Source organism: Sabethes cyaneus, chromosome 3 (genome assembly GCF_943734655.1).
Source record: "Sabethes cyaneus chromosome 3, idSabCyanKW18_F2, whole genome shotgun sequence".
Lineage (NCBI taxonomy): Eukaryota > Metazoa > Arthropoda > Insecta > Diptera > Culicidae > Sabethes > Sabethes cyaneus.
Genome location: NC_071355.1, coordinates 43,108,476 through 43,131,179, shown reverse-complemented (window position 1 = coordinate 43,131,179; position 22,704 = coordinate 43,108,476). Strand labels below are relative to the sequence as shown.

Here is a 22,704-nt window from a genome sequence, read left to right as displayed (position 1 = left end):
GAGTAGCCCAGGACCGAGTACAATGGAGAGGAATTCTTGATACGGCAAGAGCTCTCGGCTGAATAAGTAAGTAAGTAAGTCTATAAAGCTTGTCGCTGATCCTTTTCGTGCCAGTAAATCGGCCTTTTCATTTCCTTCAATTCCACAGTGGCCCGGAACCAAGTAAAGATTGCTCTAGCTGTCGCAGTAAAAGAATACATTCCCACACCAGTGCTGCCTGACTGTCAGTCAGAGAAAATGCAAATGTTTCTCCTCAGGCAGACATGGGTGCATTCTAAGATAGCGTACACTTCTGCCTGAAAGACAGTCGACCAGTTTCCCATGGGAACATATTGATCTATTCCAGGACCGGTGATGCCGGCTCCTGTTGATTTGTTTATTTTTGAGCAGTCGGTGTAAAAGCGTATTGAACCATCCCGATATCGTTTGGTATCTATTATTCTATATGAAATTTCGAAGTTAGTTCTTTTATCCATACGATCTTCGTTCCTCTTACTATTATTAGTTCGTCAATACGGAAGTTTTCCAGTATTTTTGTGTGACCCGTAATATTGCCCCGTTGCATATTTCTACAGCGAATTAGCCTTAAAGCACTTTTTTCCGCTTCCAATTGCACTACTTGGTAAAGTGGAAGATGGTATAAAATTGCTTCTAAGGCTTTGGTTGGGGTACTTCTCATAGTTCCACAAATCATTGCACTTGTCGAGCTTAGTTTGCGTTGACTTTTCTGATGTTTTGAGCCACCATACTAGCGAGGCATAGGTTACCCTGGGTCTAATTATCGTTAGGTACATCCAGTGTATCATACTAGGTCTAAGACCCCAATTCTTACCAATGGCTTGAGTACACACCCATAGAGCACTAGTAGCCTTATTTATAACCTGTTCGATATGTGCATTCCAGTTCAGTTTTTGGTCCATTATTTCCAAATGCTTTACTACTTTGGATATTTGTATTTGTTGTAATTTTGAAATGGTGTATTTCCTCTTGCGTGTAAAAGGAATGATTGTTGTTTTGGAGACATTTATATTTAGGCCTTCCTGTCTGCACCATTTAACTGTGAAATTTAATGCATACTGCATTCTATTGGATATTACTTTATCAAATTTTCCTCCAGTGATAATTACCACATCGTCCGCGAAAGCAATCACCTCAAAGCCTTTGTCAGTCAGGTTATTTAGGATACCTTGAGGACAACCTTTAGTTGTTTTCCTTGTTTGGGACATACCTCCAAGCTGGGCAGTAATTTCTCGACTAGCAAGCATGGCTTGAATCCAACTGATTATATTGTCATAAACTCCGTGCTTTCTCATTGCCTTTTCAATTGAATAATGTGAAGTGTTGTCAAATGCTCCTTCAATATCAAGAAAGGCTGCTAGTGCCATTTCTTTAGTTGCAATAGAGCTTTCCCCACCAACATGTGTAGTTCGTCTATTGTCGATTTGTTATTTTGATAAGCAAATTGAAATTTAATTAGATGATTAGTAATTAGATCCTTTACTTTGATTTGGTGTTCAATTAATATTTCCATTATTTTCAGAAATATGGAAGTTGAACTAATTGGCCTGAATGACTTTGGAAGTGTTTTATCACGCCTTCCATTTTTTGGTATGAAAATTACTCTCGTTTTCCTAAAAATGTTAGGAATATGGTTTAGTAATAAGCTAGCGCGACAAACCTCGGAGATGAGGGAAACGACAAGCTGCTTACTCTTTTGAAGCATGATTGGCACAATTCCATCCATTCCTGGGGATTCAAACGGCTGGAAGGAGTCAATTGCCCAATTGACCGAATCGAATCGCTAAATATGGAGCTAGCTAGTAAACTGAACTTCTGTTCTGACTCGACAGATCTAGGCGTTATCTCTTTTAGTTCCTGACCCATTTCAGTGTCAATCGAAAAAGACCCTATGAAGTGTTTTTCACACAGTTTCACAATAGTGATTGGATTTTAACCGGCTCAATAATCACCGATATTCTATATTTCGAACGAGTTTTTTCGAACGAATTTTCCGCCAGTAAAATCAAAATGGGCAAAAAATCTCGTTCGAAACAAGTCGAACGAAATAAAGGTTCGTTTGAAATACAGAATAGGGGTGAATGAGAGGAACGTTAACGTTGGGGATCTGTTTGAACTTGGTTCCATTAAGGCCCAAACAGAATGCGGTGTTAGTGTCAATTTGACAGTAAACCCATGGGAAAACTGGCAGAGAAGTGGCAGATGAGTTCGTGTATTTAGGATCGCTGGTGACTACAGACAACAACAGTAGTAGAGTTCCAGCGGCGCATTTGAGCGGGAAATCGGGCCTACTTTGCCCTTTGCATAACGCTACGATCAAGAAACATACATCACCATACGAAGAACTTGATGCCGTGACACAGCCCATAGAGGACATACGCGCCCTTGCCGTGTTCGCGCAAGGCGTATGAACCACGAGCTTTGGAGAGGGTTCGGAGAGTTTCCCATCGTACATGTGATGAAATTTGGGAGACTACGGTAGGCCGGCCATGTCGCAAGGATGCCGGCCGACTGTGCGGTGAAATCTCTTCAAGAACCCCACCAATAACAGAAATAGAGAAGCTCTGTCACATGATGGTTCAACCAGCTGACTTGCTTGTGACAAGACACTCGAGGAGTTGGAAACGAGGAGCCCAGGATCCAGGGGAAATGGTATTAGCTCTGAGGGTTTTCGGCTAAGTATGATGACTAAATATACTCATAAATTGTTTTCCATTGCTTCTACCAGAACATTTGATGAGTCTATTAGCCAGAAGGATTTTGGTGAAGTACTGTGAAATTCGGGATGAACGTGACCCGCACTTGTCGTCATGCTACTGGTTTGTGTGGAGTGTCATAGCAGAATTCCCGAATAGACGAGAAGGAATCCAACTATTTGGCGCAATTTTCACATTTTACCCTTGAATAAATCAATGCAAAAATCGCTGTAAATTGCAGTAACTTGAATTATTTCCACATTGAAATTTACTCACGTTTTTCGTCATGGTTATTAAGTTGCATATGTTATTACTAAGACTGTATGAGTAAGGCGCATGACAAATTGAAATTACTAACTTTTTTCTCGTATTTTGTAGTTATAAAACAAACACTTCACCAGCAGAATTTTATGTTCAAAGGCTTTAAAGAGCGCAGCTCGGCTCGGTACTCGAAAAAATTCCCAGACACCCATCAGCCGGCGCGCTGCTGTCACTCGAAACAAAATGCTCGCTACCCGGCACAGCTTCAACGGAGACTGTCTGTGAGGAGGTTACGGATGACAGTAGTGGTAGCCGGTCACGTGCAGCGAAACGTGGCATGCATCATAGCCTGACGATGGGCTGATCGGAAAACGCTGCACTGGTAGTTGTTGTAACTGTAGTTAAACCACGTTAAACTCTCCTACTACCGAGCGGTGAGTGTAGGAAAACAGACACGAAATGGTCTTGCGCTGTTCGCGTCCAACATCATACGATACCGGTCCGTCCGAGGTGCTGGCTGGCTGCTGGTAGATTGTGCCATGGGAAAAACACAGCACGCTGTTGCGTACTCTTGCTGGGCGGAACTGCGACTGACTGTGAAATAGTGTAGGAGGATAAACTTTGCTCTACTAGTACCAACGTATGGATAATGTACACACATCGTCCTTGATAGGGCAGTTTTTTTGGGAACTGGAAATTCTCCAATGTAATCCTACACAAACCAAACGTTCGACTTTATTCCAACCAGGTAAATTAATACGGTATAGCGCAGCGACCTAGAAGACTAGACGATGTAGCGGCATAAAGCAGACCAAAACAACGGGAATAGACAAGTAACAGTCGATGTGTCGATAGAATGAATAAATAACTCGTCGGGAGAAATGAGATATGCACATTGTACAATGTTGTACAATGATACAGCAACAGCAGTCGGCTTTGGCCACCACACAATCAGAGAAGGAAAATGTGGGCCATGCTCATGGTTCATGACAGTGTTGCTAGTAGCAGTAGTAGTACTAGCAGATAGTATTTTCCTATGAAAGTTGTTTAGTTTGCCGTAAATTGAAAAAACATTTTTCTAAACAGAGCGAATTTTTTTTTCTTAAATATTTTTTAACTCATTAAATATCCATCCTGGTCAACAAACACTCTTTGAAGAAAATGTGTATTTTAATATACCGAACAACTTTGTAGAACATTTGAAAGCACCAAAATAGTCGTGTGCAAAGTTATTTAGCAAAATTGATTTTTAAATGCTCTTTTTAAACGAGCCTTAGTCGGATGTTACCTTCTCCGACAATCGACGAGTTGTTTTGCTTTTTGTAATGCTTTACTGTTTTTCTCTGCCCTCGAATGTGCATCAGTTTTGTTTCATTTTTCTTTTTTTGATGGAGTACTACGTTACGCATGATATAAAGACCACGGAGCAAATTGTTTCGGTCCATATAATTGCCAACCCGATATTCTTTTTGGGATATGGAGCAAATAGGCTCTTGCCTCCAGAGTGCGTAGAAACGATTAACTCTGCTTGTAGTTGTGCTCCTTCTACTCAAGACAACTGGTTGTAAAAGAAAGCTAAAACAGTATTCAGGCATCATTCGAAGCATACAAAACGAAAGCTGTTGATCGTTGTAAAAAGCAGATGGCTCTGTCTCTGTATTCTTAAGATGAGCAAAATCAAGCCTGGGTGTATGAGCTTGTCGCTACGGACTTGGGAAGGAAAAGCGTAGGGTTTATTTCTAATTCCCGTCATAGTAAGTAAAGCCAGTCTAATTTTCATCATTTGATGGATGGATTTAATGAATACTCCAAAAGTTCTTGTGCTGATTTGACTAAAACACACTTATCATCCGATCTGTGAACTTTTAAATCACTGAAAAGCGATTACCGTGAACGCAGGTAATTCCAATCAGTTCCTAATTCCGATCACTCAACTAAAGTAGCCTATTTTACAAAGATTGAATTAAAATTTATAGCTTATTGGCAAGCTTTGATCATGATGATTCCCATAAACTATGGTTTTTGATTCCATCTTCTAAAAATCGACTACTTTAGTTGAGTGATCGGAATTAAGAGCTGATCCCCGGAATTACCCGCGTTCACGGTATTAAAGCATATAATTGAAATTACGCAACTGGCTTTTTCTCTTAAATTCCATCAAAATTTTTCATCGTCCGAACTAAAAATCACAACAATGTTTACGAAGCTAACGCGCATGTATTTGTGTAGGATGGCATGACAAATGGTATTCTGCAAAATTTCTGCAGGTTCTGGCTGTAGAATAACGACAATGCCTTGCGTGAGTAATTTTCCTTTATGAATGACGGAAATTAAAACGATAAGTCGACTTTTTTTTCTTCGTCGCACGAAAAAAAGTTGGAAATTTGGCTGGCAGGACTTAATTTAAGGATAAAAAGCATTTAAATAGATCTCAGTTTACTTTGATTGATCGCGTATGATAGACAACAAACTAAAATACTAGGGAATAACTAGTTTTGCATTGTGTGTCATAAAAATGCTGATATTTTTAATAATTTGTGTTGGATAGGACGGGAATAGGCAATTACGACGAAGCAGCAACATACCCTACTTTCGTTCGATTGCCTGATTCATTAATTCTAGACAGTGGTTGGTATTTTCAGTTATTTCAATAGTGATTTGCCAAAAGTCTGTTTTATTCTAAAATCCCTAGGTTTGAAAAGGCGGCAAAATTTTAAGAAAACATAAGAGTAACGTTATATTCTGGCCTGATTTAGCCAGCTGTCACTGCTCTAAATTGGTGCTAGAGTGGTATGCAGCTAATTGGGTCGATTTCGTACCAAAAGAGATGAAGCCTCCAAATTGTCCGGAGTTTCAACCTCTTGAAAAATATTGTGCAATCATCAAACGACTTCCGCGAAGCAGGGAAACAGTCAACAGTGCTGACGAAATGCGAACAAAGTGAAAGAAACATGCTGATTCAGCCGCATCTTCAACTGTGCAGGATATGATGAGTTCTATTAAGAAAAAGTTCGAGGTTCTATCAGAATCAGTGAAATGCAATGATGTAGCACTGTGAAATTTAAAGCTGAATAAAAATACTACAATCCAGTCATTTATGGGTTTTTCTGCGACACTTCATTCCCGAGCTACAGATTGTTCTACGCGTCCAAATTTACTTTTAGCCATGCTTTACAGGACAGTCCATCCCCTTGCCGCAACCATCTGCGTGATTCGCAAGAACTTGAAAGTAGGTACCTCCGAAACGCGCACGTAGCACATCACTCAAGACTCAAGAGTAGCTTTAATCAGCCAGGTCAGATTGTCCGAAAACCCGTACTCGTGCATTATCTGCCACAGCTGTTCGCGTTCAACTGTATTGTATGTTGCCCAAATGCCCAGAAATCCACGAAAATATGATGCGTGGGTACGTTGTACTCCCGACATTTCCGGAGAACTTGTTGGAGTAAAAATTTCACCCGTAGTAGCACGGGCCACCATAAAACCCGCCTGATATCATCAATTTCCCACCCTTTCGTACGCGATGAATTATAACCGTCGCGGACGAAACTGTCGCGGGGGCAAATATCGCTTATTTTGTCAAGTAAATCAATAGTTTACATCCTAGACAAGCATTTTTTTTTCTTTTTTTTTAAGCGAGGTGAAGGACTGTAGCGTATTGCTGATTGGGTCTCGGTCCGGCTCGCGAGCCAGCTGAGTAGGTATTGGGCGGCTAAACTAACACGCTTCGGTCAATTGAACGCCGTTCCTCGGACCAAGAGGACCAATATCACCCAAGATTGCTCAGTGAGGCCATTGTGTCATAGTTCGTCATGCAGTCTTGCTGCCGTCTATTCGTCTTAACCTAAAAACGCCACAGCCATTAAGGAGGCTTCATATCTACAACTTCATATCTAGGTGCCTTGTAATGTGTCAGTCTACGAACAACCCTAAGCCCAGCACTCTCTGGGGACGTATTGCAACTAATATTCAAAAACCCGTGGTTTGCCAATGCTACAAAACGTGGGGAGCTGTGACCTATTCTTCCCTAGGTTTTGTTACCATTAGTTTGCAATATAGTGAGATCTTAGACCATAATCGTACACCCTTCTTTCTTGGTCTGACTAAAAAATGTGTGATTAATCAGACCATTTTCCTTAACATTTTATTACTGGCTTTTTCTTAAATGAATTGAATAACACTTACCCTGAGAAATCTGCTTTGCTCAATCTTGTTTGTATCTCTTTTTTCCTGTTTTACTCAATTTTTCTTCTCTCTTTCCTTCCTCTTTACTTTTTCCTTTTTTTTTCTTTTTTTCCCTTCTCTCGTCAAATCTTTCGTTCTCTAACTTATTACTATTGTTTTCTGACTTTGTGATTGTTTTTATCGGATTACGATAATAAATATACTTTATTCGATAGTAGTTTTGGAACATATGGGCTACACACTTTATTCAAATTCCAGATCCGAGTTCAGTCCTCTCACCGTCTCTTCGTTATCACTGAATCCCTCAAACTCTTCGTCCTCTATGGAACTTCCACTGTCCCAATCCGAGTCGCTTGAGGTTTCATACTCTGATTCCACCATTGTATGGAACAGTTTCTTGGTCAGGTCTTTTAACTTTGTTTTATTCTCCGCTGTCTCTTGCAGTACTGCTAATGGGATACCGCTCCTGTCAATGTCTTGGCGAATGCAGGTTCGCCAAGTATGAGCCGGCCTTCCTCTTTTCTTAGGACCATTCAACCTGAACTTTAGCGCCATTCTGAGGATGCCCGCGTTACCTCTCCTTAGGATGTGACCATAATAATTCAATCTTGCCACGCGAATCTTATTGTTTATTGTGCGGCCCTCCAACCAGTTTTGCGCAATATGCGGACTATCAATTCCGGTTAGCTGAGGCGTGCTTCCACTATTCTGTGCTCTGTCTACTGTGGCATTTGCATCCTCATTACGTGTTGTCTCGTTATCCTTGTCTCCGGCTTCATCCCTTTGCGAATCGTCTATCTCAGTCGAGCAATCATCTTTGCTCAGACTCCTTAGAATGAATACCATGTCATTCTCCATGCGCCTCATTGAAACCCGATTCCTTTTTAGGATCGTCGCCACTTCCATTGAATAGGTGATCACTGGCGTGATGATGCAGTGATACAGCCTCCTGACTGTGGGCCAGTTGAGCGGATGGTCTTTTAAGAACGAGCACAGCGCATAGAAGGCTTTGTAAGCTTTCTTGATACGTTCCGCTGTTGTGGCACTCCGTGTCAAACTGCTCGTTACGAAGGCTCCGAGGTATTGCAGGTTCGTGACTACTGTGAGTTCGTATTTCCCAAAATGAACAACTGTATCTGGATTCGTGTTATTTAAATAATTAGGATCGCGGATGACCACTCTTGTTTTTTTCGTGTTGATCTCTAATCCGATGGATTGGAGCAACGTCCAAATTTACTTTTAGCCATGCTTTACAGGACAGTCCATCCCCTTGCCGCAACCATCTGCGTGGTTCGCAAGTACTTGAAAGTAGGTACCTCCGAAACGCGCACGTAGCACATCACTCAAGACTCAAGAGTAGCTTTAATCAGCCACGTCAGTTTGTCCGAAAAACCGTACTCGTGCATTATCTGCCACAGCTGTTTGCGTTCAACTGTATTGTATGTTGCCCAAATGCCCAGAAATCCACGAAAATATGATGCGTGGGTACGTTGTACTCCCGACATTTCCAGAGAACTTGTTGGAGTAAAAATTTCACCCGTAGTAGCACGGGCCACCATAAAACCCGCCTGATATCATCAATTTCCCACCCTTTCGTACGCGATGAATTATAACCGTCGCGGACGAAACCGTCGCCAGAATCGCAAATATCGCTTATTTTGTCAAGTAAATCAATAGCCTACGTCCTAGATAAGCATAATACTTTTTTTTCTTTTTTTTAAGCGAGGTGAAGGATTGTAGCGTATTGCTGATTGAGTCTCAGTCCGGCTCGCGAGCAAGCTGAGTAGGTATTGGGCGGCTAAACTAACACACTTCGGTCAATTGAACGCCGTTCCTCGGACCATGAGGACCAATATCACCCAAGATTGCTCAGTGAGGCCATTGTGTCATAGTTCGTCATGCAGTCTTGCTGCCGTGTATTCGTCTTAACCTAAAAACGCCACAGCCATTAAGGAGGCTTCATATCTACAACTTCATATCTAGGTGCCTTGTAATGTGTCAGTCTACGAACAACCCTAAGCCCAGCACTCTCTGGGGACGTATTGTAACTAATATTCAAGAACCCGTGGTTTACAAATGCTGCAAAACGTGGGGAGCTGTGACCTATTCTTCCCTAGGTTTTGTTACCATTAGTTTGCAATATAGTGAGATCTTAGACCATAATCGTACACCCTTCTTTCTTGGTCTAACTGAAAAATGTGTGATTAATCAGACCATTTTCCTTAACATTTTATTACTGGCTTTTTCTGAAATGAATTGAATAACACTTACCCTGAGAACTCTGCTTTGCTAAATCTTGTTTGTATCTCTTTTTTTCCTGTTTTACTCCATTTTTCTTCTCTCTTTCCTTCCTCTTTACTTTTTCCTTTTTTCTTTTTTTCCCTTCTCTCGTCAAATCTTTCGTTCTCTAACTTATTACTATTGTTTTCTGACTTTGTGATTGTTTTTACCGGATTACGATAATAAATATACTTTATTCGATAGTAGTTTTGGAACATATGGGCTACACACTTTATTCAAATTCCAGATCCGAGTTCAGTCCTCTCACCGTTTCTTCGTTATCACTGAATCCCTCAAACTCTTCGTCCTCTATGGAACTTCCACTGTCCCAATGCGAGTCGCTTGAGGTTTCATACTCTGATTCCACCATTGTATGGAACAGTTTCTTGGTCAGGTCTTTTAACTTTGTTTTATTCTCCGCTGTCTCTTGCAGTACTGCTAATGGGATACCGCTCCTGTCAATGTCTTGGCGAATGCAGGTTCGCCAAGTATGAGCCGGCCTTCCTCTTTTCTTAGGACCATTCAACCTGAACTTTAGCGCCATTCTGAGGATGCCCGCGTTACCTCTCCTTAGGATGTGACCATAATAATTCAATCTTGCCACGCGAATCTTATTGTTTATTGTGCGGCCCTCCAACCAGTTTTGCGCAATATGCGGACTATCAATTCCGGTTAGCTGAGGCGTGCTTCCACTATTCTGTGCTCTGTCTACTGTGGCATTTGCATCCTCATTACGTGTTGTCTCGTTATCCTTGTCTCCGGCTTCATCCCTTTGCGAATCGTCTATCTCAGTCGAGCAATCATCTTTGCTCAGACTCCTTAGAATGAATACCATGTCATTCTCCATGCGCCTCATTGAAACCCGATTCCTTTTTAGGATCGTCGCCACTTCCATTGAATAGGTGATCACTGGCGTGATGATGCAGTGGTACAGCCTCCTGACTGTGGGCCAGTTGAGCGGATGGTCTTTTAAGAACGAGCACAGCGCATAGAAGGCTTTGTAAGCTTTCTTGATACGTTCCGCTGTTGTGGCACTCCGTGTCAAACTGCTCGTTACGAAGGCTCCGAGGTATTGCAGGTTCGTGACTACTGTGAGTTCGTATTTCCCAAAATGAACCACTGTATCTGGATTCGTGTTATTTAAATAATTAGGATCGCGGATGACCACTCTTGTTTTTTTCGTGTTGATCTCTAATCCGATGGATTGGAGCAACGGTTCCAGAATATCCATCAGCCTTTCTATATCGTCTTCATGCTCGCATATAACCAGGATATCATCTGCGTACCCGAGAATGCACGGGAGCCGAATGGAGTCTACATGATCAAGCTTTAACTCGGGGAGGAATTGCTGCAAGGTCAATAAAACGTGGTGGAGCATAAGAATAAACAACTGGGGGCTAAGTGGGTAACCTTGTTAAATCTCCGTTCGTTGGCCAAACCACTGAATTGAAGTAGTTTCGCATAAGCATCCCGCGATAATTCGGTCGATCAAAGCTTGAGATACTCCTAGATCAGCAAGTATTGCGCCCGCCTTTGTCGTGTCGACTCTGCCAAACGCCTGTTTGACATCAAGCGAAACTAGAATCGCGCTTTTCCCTTTTCTCCACATTTCGTCGATTACGCGTCTTAACACAAAGATCTGATCAGAGGCGCTGCGTTTATGTCGGAAGGCCATCTGATAGCAGGGGATTGGCGCAACTTGGCTTTTCAGTCTATTCAAAAACAGTTTGGCATAAATTTTGTAAGGGCTTGAGCAGAGAGTAATACAACGGTAATCTTCGACATTCTTCGGGTTGATGACTTTCGGTATTGGAATTTGCAATGTTTCCGTCCAGTCCTTTGGGACCCTGTTATTTCTGTACGCGTCTTTTATTAGATTCGTTAGCTCAATAATCAGTGTTTCCAACCCATATTTTAGGAATTCGTTTCGTAAATTGTCTAGTCCGGGAGCACTGTTGTTTCTTGATGACCATAATAGATCCTATATTTCCTGCGTTGTTGGCTCTGGACCGGCTTGCAAGTGGTTGTCATTCCTGCTGCCGTTAGGGTCAACGTTGTCGATATTTCGAACCTCTGTCGTTAGCGATTGGAGCTTTTGTTCCCATTTTTGTATGTTAATGTACTTCCTCTTTTTAAGTTGTTTGTTTCTTTTATGTTTTTTAATGAATCTAAACGTCTGTGTCATTTGTTGCATCGAGTTCTCCTTCTCTATGCTATCCAAGAACTTGTCCACCTTTTCTTTGAAGTGTTGGTCATATGCTCTTTGCTTTTCTCTTCGTGCTTCTCTTGCTTTTGTTCTTAATAGTTCGTTGTTCCTGTCTGCAAGGTGCTTTTGGTTTGCTAAGAGATATTTTTGAGATGCTTGCTTCCTACGCGGGGTGGGTGGGGAGGTCGGCATCCTCTGGACACTCTTGACTGCATCCATTACAGCTGATTTCATACGTTTCCATTTACCATCCACATTGTCGGGATTTCCATCTTGTTGTGTATCTTTTTGTGAGTTCAAATTCCTATCGATTTTATCTTGAAAGAGATTTCTCTTTTCTTCATCCAGCCGTAGCGCTTCCGTACCAAATTTTACGAACCTGCCGTTGTTAGCCCCAATCTTATTCCCAGTTTGTCTTTTATAATTTCCTTTTTGGGTTGCCTGCTTTTCCTTAAGCACACACAAGACGATTTTGTGGTCGCTTCGTAGGTACAGAGGGAAGTAAGCTCTGACCTTGGAAATTTTCATAAATTTCATTTCCGTCATTAGGATGTGGTCAAGTTGAGAGGAGCTTTTACCATTGGTCCACGTTATTCTTGCCGAAGGAGTCTCGCTAAATGTCACATAATCTTTTAGCTTGAAACCGTACATAATGTTCTTCAGTTGTATCCCATTCCCGTTGCAAAGGTCATGGTACAAGTTCCTTCCTATCCACTGGTTGTCTTCCTCAACCAGGTCTAGTTTCCCAATCGAAGCATTCATATCACCTGTTAATATGATGTTATCCATCATGCGCCAGGGCAACCCAACCAAGAATCTTGTAATGTTTCTGAAACGTCCTAGACAAGCATAACATATACTTATAATTTACATACAGCCAAGCAGATTCTTTCTGCGACGATTTCAAGCTATCAAAAAAGTGAGTAGCGCGTTTTGTTACCAAAGAAACGATCAATACTTTCCTATGAATTCTGTTGCTGTTGGGGATAGATGACGTAACGAAATCTGGGGGACACCTTGTAGGCGGCGTTGACCAGCGTAATGCAGTGGTGATTACAGCAATCTAGTCGATTGCCCTTCTTGTAGATGGGACAAACCACACCTACCATCCACTCCTCCGGTAGTTTCTCCATCACCCAAATTTTTGAAATTATCCAGTGAAGTGCCATTGCTAGTGATTCTTGGCCATTTTTGTGGAGTTCTGCTGGAAGTCCGTCCTTTCCGGCGGCTCTTCCATTATCTCCCTTATGTAATTTTCCGCTCTTTACTTTCCTTCACTTCATATTACCTCCCAGTTGGCTCGGAGGTATGACGCTGGCCTAATAAGCCAGTCGTCGTATGTTCGAATCTCGACTGGGAGAGGCTGTTAGAGTCAATAGGATCGTAGCAACTGTCCCTGCAATTGTCCTGCACTTTAACAGCTGGCTGCAAAGTCTGTCGTATTAAAAAACAGAAGGTCAAGTTTCGATAACGGAATGTAGCACCTAGGCTTTTTTTTACTTCACTTCACGCCTTGTCTCTCCCGAGATACTATCAACACCTTTCTTTCACTACTTTCTTCTATAGAATTTGACTTAGGCTGGTTTATTATTTTTTAAATTTAATAGAAATCATAGTTCTTCGATTAGCCTCCAAGTTGGTGTCGAAGTATGGTGCTGGTCTAACAAGCCAGTCGTCGTGTATTCGAATCTCGGCTGGGAGAGGCAGCGTTATTCTGTCACCCACGTTTTTGCACAAGACATCAACTTTTATTAGATTTCTATACAATATCGATCCAAATTTTCGAACGTAGGAATTGGTTGCACTTTTCGAAAACATTTTACGTTCGGGACATCAAGTTCGTTTAGGTCGACTTAAAAGGAAATAATTTGTAACCTGTTGGGACGGGAAGACCCGGTCAGTTTATTAATAATGGAAACGAATGAAATTCTTCACGTATACATGGTTGTCGTCCCAGACTTGGGAAGCAAAGATGTGCTGGCATCGAATTGGTTGATCCATTATGAATTATAAGAATGCTTAATGTTCACGCATTTTTTAAAAACAAGATGTTAAAAGTACTATGTCCCCGTAACACGGTTTTATTCTTCAGAACATCCATTTGGTTGTCCTTTTGAAAAATTAACACTTGAGCCGTTTTGGCAGAATACCAATAGTAGGTAAGCGTTTTTAAAAATTCCAAACTGTTTCATCAAAGTTGGCAGCTCTTCCTATGACGGTCAACCGGTCTCCGTCGTTCTACTTCGGACGGTATTTACACACTTCACAAAACTCCAGCATTCATTTAGAGAGCGGTACAGGCAGGAACGCTGCTGCAGCTGTAGCTGTGAGAGCAACCAGAGAAAAGAAGGGTAGGAAAGTACGAGAAGACAGCAGCTAGAAAGCCTTTCCTTCTCGTTACCATCACCGCCAGCGCCATCACCGTCAGGTATGTACCGACGAAAGAAAAAAAACACGAGAAAACCCCACGTACGAAGAGAAACAAAAGTTAGGTTACGTTTCTACTAGTATGCAGTGCAGCACCGTTGAAATATCGATTATACGTCTCTTCACTGCAGCAGGGTAACAATCGAGCCTCCCAATCTTTTTATTATTGATATTTCGTCATTATGACGGGAAGTGAGACAATTTTTAAACAATCATGGTGCAGTAATTGACTACCTACAATGAAACAAAAAAGTAATAACTATAAATACCTCTAAATTTTGCCAATCATAGCGTGTATTACGTCAAGTGATTTGTCGGATGGCAAAAATCCCAAAATTTTTTATTCACACACTGCACTAAGCAATATTTTTCCTAAATCATCCTTTGAAACAATTTCTTCACACAAAAATGAAACGTGCTGCTTTATCCAGAAACGAAAAAGTTTGCTTAGAAGCAAATTATTTTCACTTTTTCCCACTTTGCCTGACTTGATAAAACTCAATTAACGCACTTTAAGCTATCAAAGCATTCCATAGAACGACACATCAATTTGTTATATTAGTCTTCCGATGATGACACGATCCGCTAAACAAAATTTTGTAAACACTGACTTCTAAGTATTCCGTCCATCGGAAGAGTAACAATGGAAATGAACCACGTCATAAAAGAACCCGTCTTCCGCCAAGCACTAGTACACTGCAGAATGATTCACTCTTCCGCTTGAAAATGTGGCACAAGAAATCCGTAAGCGGTACAACTTTCGTGCTACTTCACTTTAAAAAACTCCGCTGCAGATTCGACCAAATAACAATTCTGTCGCAGTACAACCATACAACATGACTGTCACCGTGGTACAATGCGAGATTTTCTATTGAATAGTTTCCTTGTTCAGCTTTTTACTGGCGGACGAGACGATCATCAGACATAAAAGGTACACTACACTACACAGCACGGATTACGGAGAGCGATTGCGAATTCGCGAGATTTCGACTTCCCTCCTTTTACTCCGAAAAAAAACTGATGCTGATACACACAACTATCCCCTACACAGGAAACACATCACTCACACATCAATATAATGCTGACATTGGCTGGGGGTTCGGTTGAAGCTACTTCAGTATAAACAATTTAAAGTGATAACAGCATTAAATTTAAAACATCCGAATCTACAGTTCGCTCCAATCTTGTTCATAGACAAACCGTTTCTGCTACTCTGCTAGACCCCAAGCAAATATCATCTTTGCGATTAATTCAACACACTGAAAACAAACTCTTATTGCTGATGATGCAAATTCTCAGATTCAAATCATAGAAACAATCTATTGCTTTATGTTATGAAACAAACGTGAATCAACTAAACATACGATCGAATTGCACTAGAATAGTACACAGGAAGAATATTATGATTCACAGTTAATATTTAGAAATTAAACCGAACCTTAGTTTAGTTGATTCAAACAACCCAACAAGCACAATATTTACGTTACTCTAGACCGCACGTCATTCAAACACTAATACAGGCACCCAACACAATACTACAATACATTAATACGATCCCAACGTGGATTGCAGCGTAACCGTGAGAGAGAAACCGTTCAACATCAATCATTCAACGGAAAAAGGAAAATGCCATACAAAAAAAAAGAAACGAATACGGCAGCAGATTCCTACCGCAACCGGAGAGCAAACCGACCAAAAAACATGTGCTGCTTTTCTGGGGAATACGAGAGAGCCACCCAGCGCGTTCCACCAATCATGGCACGGAAAATAGTGGCGTGATGTTTACGTCACCCATGTTCTTTATGCTCTCCCTCGGTCGGTCGGCTCGGACTGCGGCTCTCACCATTTATGACATGATTGCGTTGTTGCTGCGGTGGTATTGCACCGGGTAAATACGTTTATGCTGCTGGTGCTGTCCCTTCCCTACCAGCAGCAGACAACCGAAAACCTCAACCGTAACAAACGAACTTCACTTTTTATCTATGTAATAGAAGATTGTATTACTATTATCAACTCACCACTTGCACTGCTAGACGCTCGCTAATTAGTTGATAACACGGATTAGCAACTGTTCAACTGATAAAACCGATAAAACTGGATAAAATTCCCGTTATCTTTAAGTACAACTTTCCACGCGCGCGTTGATTTTTGATGTCTTGTTTGATTTTGGGCCTTGTGGAAAAAATATGGCGCAAATGAGTGTACACACTTAATTTTTCCTGCGTCTCGATAAGTTGAGCTTGAAATATTGCACGGCGATCAGCGTTGCCAGATACACAGAGCATATCCCAAGTAACAACGGTAGCTGAATTACAAGAGCAATGGCTGTTTACGGGTTGGCTTAAGGCGATTAAAGCTGCATAAAGTGAGCACTTAACTGGTGTTTAAATAAGCAATGTTTAAGCTACTTTAAGCTTTTCAAACCAATTTTCTTCCAAAAGCTGATAAACAAGCTTAATAGCAGATTTTTCTGCTAAACAATCTGCTTTTAAACAGCCATAAACATCAAACCGTTTTACGGCTGCTTAGAGGTGTTAAAATGTAGAGTGAAAGCTTTCATTAGGCTCACAGCTTTCAAACTTCTTTAAGGCTGCTTAAGGATGTTAAAGTGGCTTTACAAATTTCTACCAAGTTTTCTTTCGGCTCACAGCGCACATACTGTCAGATCATAGAATTTCGCAATTCGGCTGACAGCAAAAGTTTGTCAGTTATCGACTGCTTCAAGCTACTGTGTTACCTGACTCACTGCGCATAGCGTTGTATTCGCGGTATCGTGTTGGTTCGAAAGGTTTCGAAAAATATCGCCCTTGTATCGAAAATATCGTTGATTTTGATCACTAAAAATAAGGTACTTAAACGTTATATTGCAAGTGCTAGTAGTACGCAATAATTGTATTGTGAAACTGAATTGTTATTTATGCAACTTTTTACAAGTTAAATACAATAACAAAAGCACAACTTATAAAAAATCGGTTGTTATCGATATTAGCTGCATATGCGTTATAAACGAATAAAACGCATGGTGACGTTTTATATCAATAACACGCATATTCGCAGTGAGTCAGGTAAAATAGTAGGCGGGCTAGGCTTCAGGGCTTCAGGTATATATTTTCACTGTCTGTTCTGCAGATGCAAATGGGGCGGATCATACGGTGAGTGCTTACGGATCAAAAAATGGCGGGTTCAATTCCCGGAAAAAAGACAAGCATTTTTAATTAGCTAGCTTACTACTTATACGAATTAAACCCAGGTAACCAATAAGCATTACCAATGCAATTTAAATGCAAGCCAATAAGCATTTAAGTTGCCTTAAATGCTGCTTAAATGCTATTTTGGCAAAATATGCGGCTACTTTACTGCTAGCCCCCTTATAGTGCTGACAATGCTTATTTGCAGCTACTGTGTTACCTGACTCACTGCGAATATGCGTTGTATTCGCGGGATCATGTTGGTTCGAAAGGTTTCGAAAAATATCGCCCTTGTATCGAAAATATCGTTGATTTTGATCACTAAAAATAACGTACTTAAACGTTATATCGCAAGTGCTAGTAGTACGCAATAGTTGTATTGTGAAACTGAATTGTTATTTATGCAACTTTTTATAAGTTAAATGCAATAACAAAAGCACAACTTATAAAAAATCGTTTGTTAACGATATTAGCTGCATATGCGTTATAAACGAATAAAACGCATGGTGACGTTTTATTTCAATAACACGCATATTCGCAGTGAGTCAGGTAAAACAGTAGTTACCGGCAAGAAGATTTTAAATAGAATTATGGATGCCAATTTACAACAGTTATGCAGTCAAAAAGCTGATAAACAGCAACCTGCAGTATAAAACGCCAGGGATGCTAATAAACGATTGATTTACTGCTTATACTAATGCTTATTGGTTACCTGAGCAGCCACAGGTTGAATAAAATCAGCTATAAAAGCGTTTGATCAGCCTGAAATTGTGACTTAGGTCAGTAGATCTAGTTAAATAAATAAACCTAGATAGAGGTCGCCGGCAACACTCGCGGCCTGTGGTCGTCTCGCGCTAAATTATCTAATATTACTATTGATAGTTGATCTTGTTATTGATAGGTGGTCTTGTTATTGATTAATGTTTTATGAAAGAGTCTAAAATTCCTCGAGTTTGATTAGTTATTGAGTTACGCAAAAATTTCTGTTTTATTTGTATGAGAGTCCTTATCCCCCTACCACAGGGGTGAAGGGTCTCAAACCATCATTAAAAAAATTCCTGCCTCCAAAACCCCCTACATGCCAAATTTGGTTCCATTTACTTGATTACTTCTCGAATTATGAGGAAATTTGTATTTCATTTCTATGGGTGCCACCCCCCCCCCCCCCCCTCCTAAAAAGGTAAGGGGTCCTAATTCAACATAGAAAAAATTCATGCCTCCAAAAACACCCACATGCCAAATATGGTTACATTTGATAATTAGTTCTCGAGTTATGAGGAAATTTGTATTTCATTTGTATAAGAGCCCCCCTCCTAATGTGGGGAGAGGTACCAATGCACTATAGAAAAAAATCTTGTCTCCAAAAACACCCACATGTGTTTTGTTCCATTTGCTTGATTTGTTCTCGAGTTGTGCAAAAATTTGTGTTTCATTTGTATGGGAGCATCCCCCTCCCCCCTCTTAGTGGGGGAGGGGTCCAGGCTTGCCATTTCCTCACTCATTGTGCAAAAAGTGCAACTTTTTTCATTCAACACAATGAGCAACGCAACTGCTGCCACGAATGAGAAATACATTCACGCAATGAGAAACAGACCAAAAATAAAGAGAAATATAAACAAACTTTAGATTCTCATTGTTCGCTTGTACTGCAGTAAGCAACGGCACGGGAATTACATTGTTGCCATATCTATCGTCCACCATCGTCATATACAACATTTTTTGCACTGTTGCCGCTGCGAGAAGTCTAAACAGTTTTTTTGTGCCATATCATGGGCAGCCAAAAAGTGTATTAACACTTTGTTGCTCAGTTTATTCCTCAATAAGAAGAACAATGAGCAGGCTGCTGAGCAAACGCGATCAGTAAAAAAGAGAAAAGTTCAAACAAAATGGAGCAACATAAATCGCGACTGAGTAAAGTGTGAATTTTTCTCTTCTCATTTTTTATTCTGAGGAGGAATCATCCCTGGAGGGGCCTCTAATCATCATAAGAACCTTCCGCGGCCTCAAAACCCCTATATGCAAATGTAAATGTGTAAAATTTATAGTCAATTGACCAAAGTTTACTGTTTTTGGTTTTTATTTGTATGAGAAAAAGTCGAAAATTTTTGTGTAAACACTTAATCACTCCCTTATTCGTCTTAAAATCGGCGGTTTACATTAAAATTTACTAAACACAGCAATATTCATGGTAACTACAGTGCAACTTTTACAAAGCTTTACGCTTTTTAAACTTTTTAGCTTTTGCACGAGCTTTTGAAACAATGTGGTTTTCATGGTGAGTACCTAGGGTAACCAACGTATTTTGGACCCCCTCAGCAGCTGTACATAATTTGGACACTTACAGCAAAATCAAATGCAAGTGTCCAAATTATGTACAGCTGCTGATGGGGTCCAAAATAGGTTGGTTACCCTATAGACATTTTTTTTCAATATGACTGCTTCTGCTTTTAGGCCTTTCGTTTCACCATGCTCTATTCATTATGGTGGTTTTCTTGTGGGTTTTCGATGTTTTGTAACTATCAGATGCAATTTTTTTCGCAGTACATATTTATCTACGGGGTGAAGTGGCTGTCAAATTCATACATTTTCGATGTCCCACGCATAGGTACCAAAATGTTAATTTTGACAGGAACCAAAAAATTTGCTGGGAATTCCCCTTTACCGAAGACCATTTGAAAGTTGCTCTCTTCACTCCTACATGAGAAAGAGATAGCAACACACCATGCCCTTGATTTTTATACGGGTTATGATTCGTTTTGCACTGGGCTGAAATATTTCGTTTGAATCGCGATATAAAAATATCGATCTTAAAATAAAGGGCATCGCTCCCATCGCTCCGAAGGTATCGATTTTTTACCTTAAACGATACCGGTTGTGTATAGTGATGTCCGATTTTTTCAGTTAATCGATTAGTTAATAATCGATTACTTTTTAGGCGGCCAATAATCGACATCGATTAATCGGCGCTGCATAATCGATTAATCGAAATAATCGATTGGTTATAACCTTTACGTCCTGTAACGGGTGGGGATGGGTTTTGGGGCAGGGAGCAGTGACAACCTTCACTTAAGCGACAGGCAAGGATTAACTTGCCGTGAAGGAGCGTGTTTAGCGATACAAACCCGGTCCGGCTAGAATACCTCAGGACAGGTCCATCAAACGCTCAACTATAAACTTACGAACGAAATGCCGACTAATCTAACATCGGTTGAATCCGTTCGGCCGACTCAACAGGGGGACAAGAGCAACCATCGGCTAGTGCAGTGTCCCCTAGGCATCCTACACTAACCTACCGGAGGCTAGCTCGCGAACCGATCTGGGGGGGGGGGGGGGCTCACATTCGGGGACTCACACTTTCCGAGGACACATATCGTAGCAAACACCATTTCGAGGGTTAACAGATCTTTATTTACACGTTTCGCTTAATCTAGTAGTTAGTTTTCTTCAGTTTTTCTTACGGCCTGCTGCTTCTTGTCGACGAAGGGTCTCTGATGTTCCGATGAAAAAACTACTGTGCTGACTGTGCTAGACTAGCGGTTTCGTAGACCGCTTGCAGATAGCCCGTATCAAATACGTGGTGGGTGGCAAATGGTGAATCGAATGTTTTAGTTCGACCGGGTCCGACATCCGGTAGCCGGTACGAATGGTGATGAATCCACGGACAGTAACAATTGGTTATGTGGTGGGTATAGCATACGGTTGGCTCTTCGGCGATCGGTTCCTATGATCGATGGTGTATAGGGCCACGGATGGTAGCAACTGCCTGCTCGCTCGGTGTGTTGCTCGGAGAATCGGATCACGCACTCATGGTCGACACGTGTTGAGGCCGACTGACGACGGTCGCGCTCTCAAGATCTAAGGGAAGACCTCCGTTTGAAGGAGGGTGCTGGTGGTCTATTGCTTCGTTCGACTAGGTAATCTAACCTCGCTTTAGCGCCTATATTTTCTACCCGTGTTTTTTCCACTTTACTTCTACTTATTGTATCTTTTCCGAATACTAGTTTACTTCACTTTTCGTCTTCTCATGTATCACTTTGCGTCTTCTAACTTCTAGCCCTTTCCAATCTTGCATGTCGTCCCTTAGGTGGTTATCTTTAAAATCGCTCATTCCCCAGACTGATTTGCCTGTCCTGTCAAGCACAGGACTTTACGACGATTCAGCTTCGGCAAGTTTCACCAGGTTCCATCCGGTGGGCATTAGCAGGGTTTGTTTACTGTCGCGGTACCCTAACCTTTTTTCGAGGATAACGGCAGGTAACGCGAACAGGCTTTTAGTGACGGTTGTGTGTGGGATTGGACAATAGGGTTTGTTACCTTATTTATTTTGTAACCTCGTTACAATCCCCGACACCAAAAAATAGTTTTGCGTCCCGTAGTACTGTCCACGAGTGTTTTGAAATGTGCAGTCAGACTTAGGCTAGTTACATAGAAATCGAGGAGACCGCATTTTTTGGTTTTTGTATAGAAAAAGACGAAGGGTATTACCCAGTTTACTAAAAATTCTTTACAAAATTCCGTATCTGACAGACTGAAAAATTTTCGAATTATCTTTTGACGGTGGCACGGTTAGTATCTAGATAAAGTTTAGTTTGGTTTTTAGGCTTCAGCGTGGTATTTAAACCGGCCTACTGCGTGCAAACTGGATGATTAAAAGCAAAGCTTTGGGGTTAAACATCCTTTCTAAGATTTGACCCATCTTTATCGACAGACTTCAGCCAGATATTAGAGTACAAGACAGTTACGGGGCTATTGCAACAATACTACTGACTCTATCTAGGAGCACTGCCTAGCTGACATTTGAACATACGACTACTGGTTTCTTAGATCAGCATCGTACCTCGAAACCAACGAACTGGCTGATTGCGTGTGGTTAATTTAGAAAGTAAGCGCCTGCCACTGTAATAATTAAATTTGTTAGAAATTGTCAAAGAATAAAATTTTAAATAATCCGGCATAATCGATCGACCAGTTAATCGATTACCTAGATTAACTACACTCTTAAATGATTCTACCTGTAAATAGGTCGGATTTAGTTAAAGCCAGGTTGAAACTACTCAAAATGCCCTTAAAGTGTACAAACTCAAACTTTGGGTAAAAATTTCAACCAATTTTGGCTACTTGCTACCGATAATTGAATTATTCTCTATGACAAATAACGCAATTTTAAGTTCCTACTACCAATTTTTTAGTTGAAAAACTACTCAAAATCTGAGTTTGTACACTTTAAGGGCATTTTGAGTAGTTTCAACCTAACTTTAACTAAATCCGACCAATTTACAGGTAGAATCATTTAAGAGTGTAGATAATCGGAACATAAAGCAATCGATTAAAAATTAATCGGTTATTTTAGCGGATAATCGATTAGTTCGATTAATCGAGAAGTAATCGGACATCACTAGTTGTGTAAAAGAAGAAAAACATCAGCACGCTGGTTGGATGGTAT

At 40.9% G+C, this 22,704-nt stretch overlaps 1 protein-coding gene across 4 annotated transcripts in view; it reads right to left on the bottom strand.

Annotated features, from left to right (window-relative positions):
- Window positions 1-16,206, bottom strand: part of LOC128744365 (long-chain-fatty-acid--CoA ligase 4) — a 72,195-nt gene extending 55,989 nt beyond the window's left edge. Inside the window, exon 1 of one of the 4 annotated variants that reach the window (XM_053841321.1) lies at window positions 16,092-16,206. The gene's annotated coding sequence lies outside the window, so the exon portion shown is untranslated. Of the gene's footprint in view, window positions 1-14,342; window positions 15,204-16,091 lie in introns of those variants that run through there. The other 3 variants (XM_053841320.1, XM_053841323.1, XM_053841322.1) reach the window with 3 other exon arrangements.
- Window positions 16,207-22,704: the final 6,498 nt, after the last annotated feature.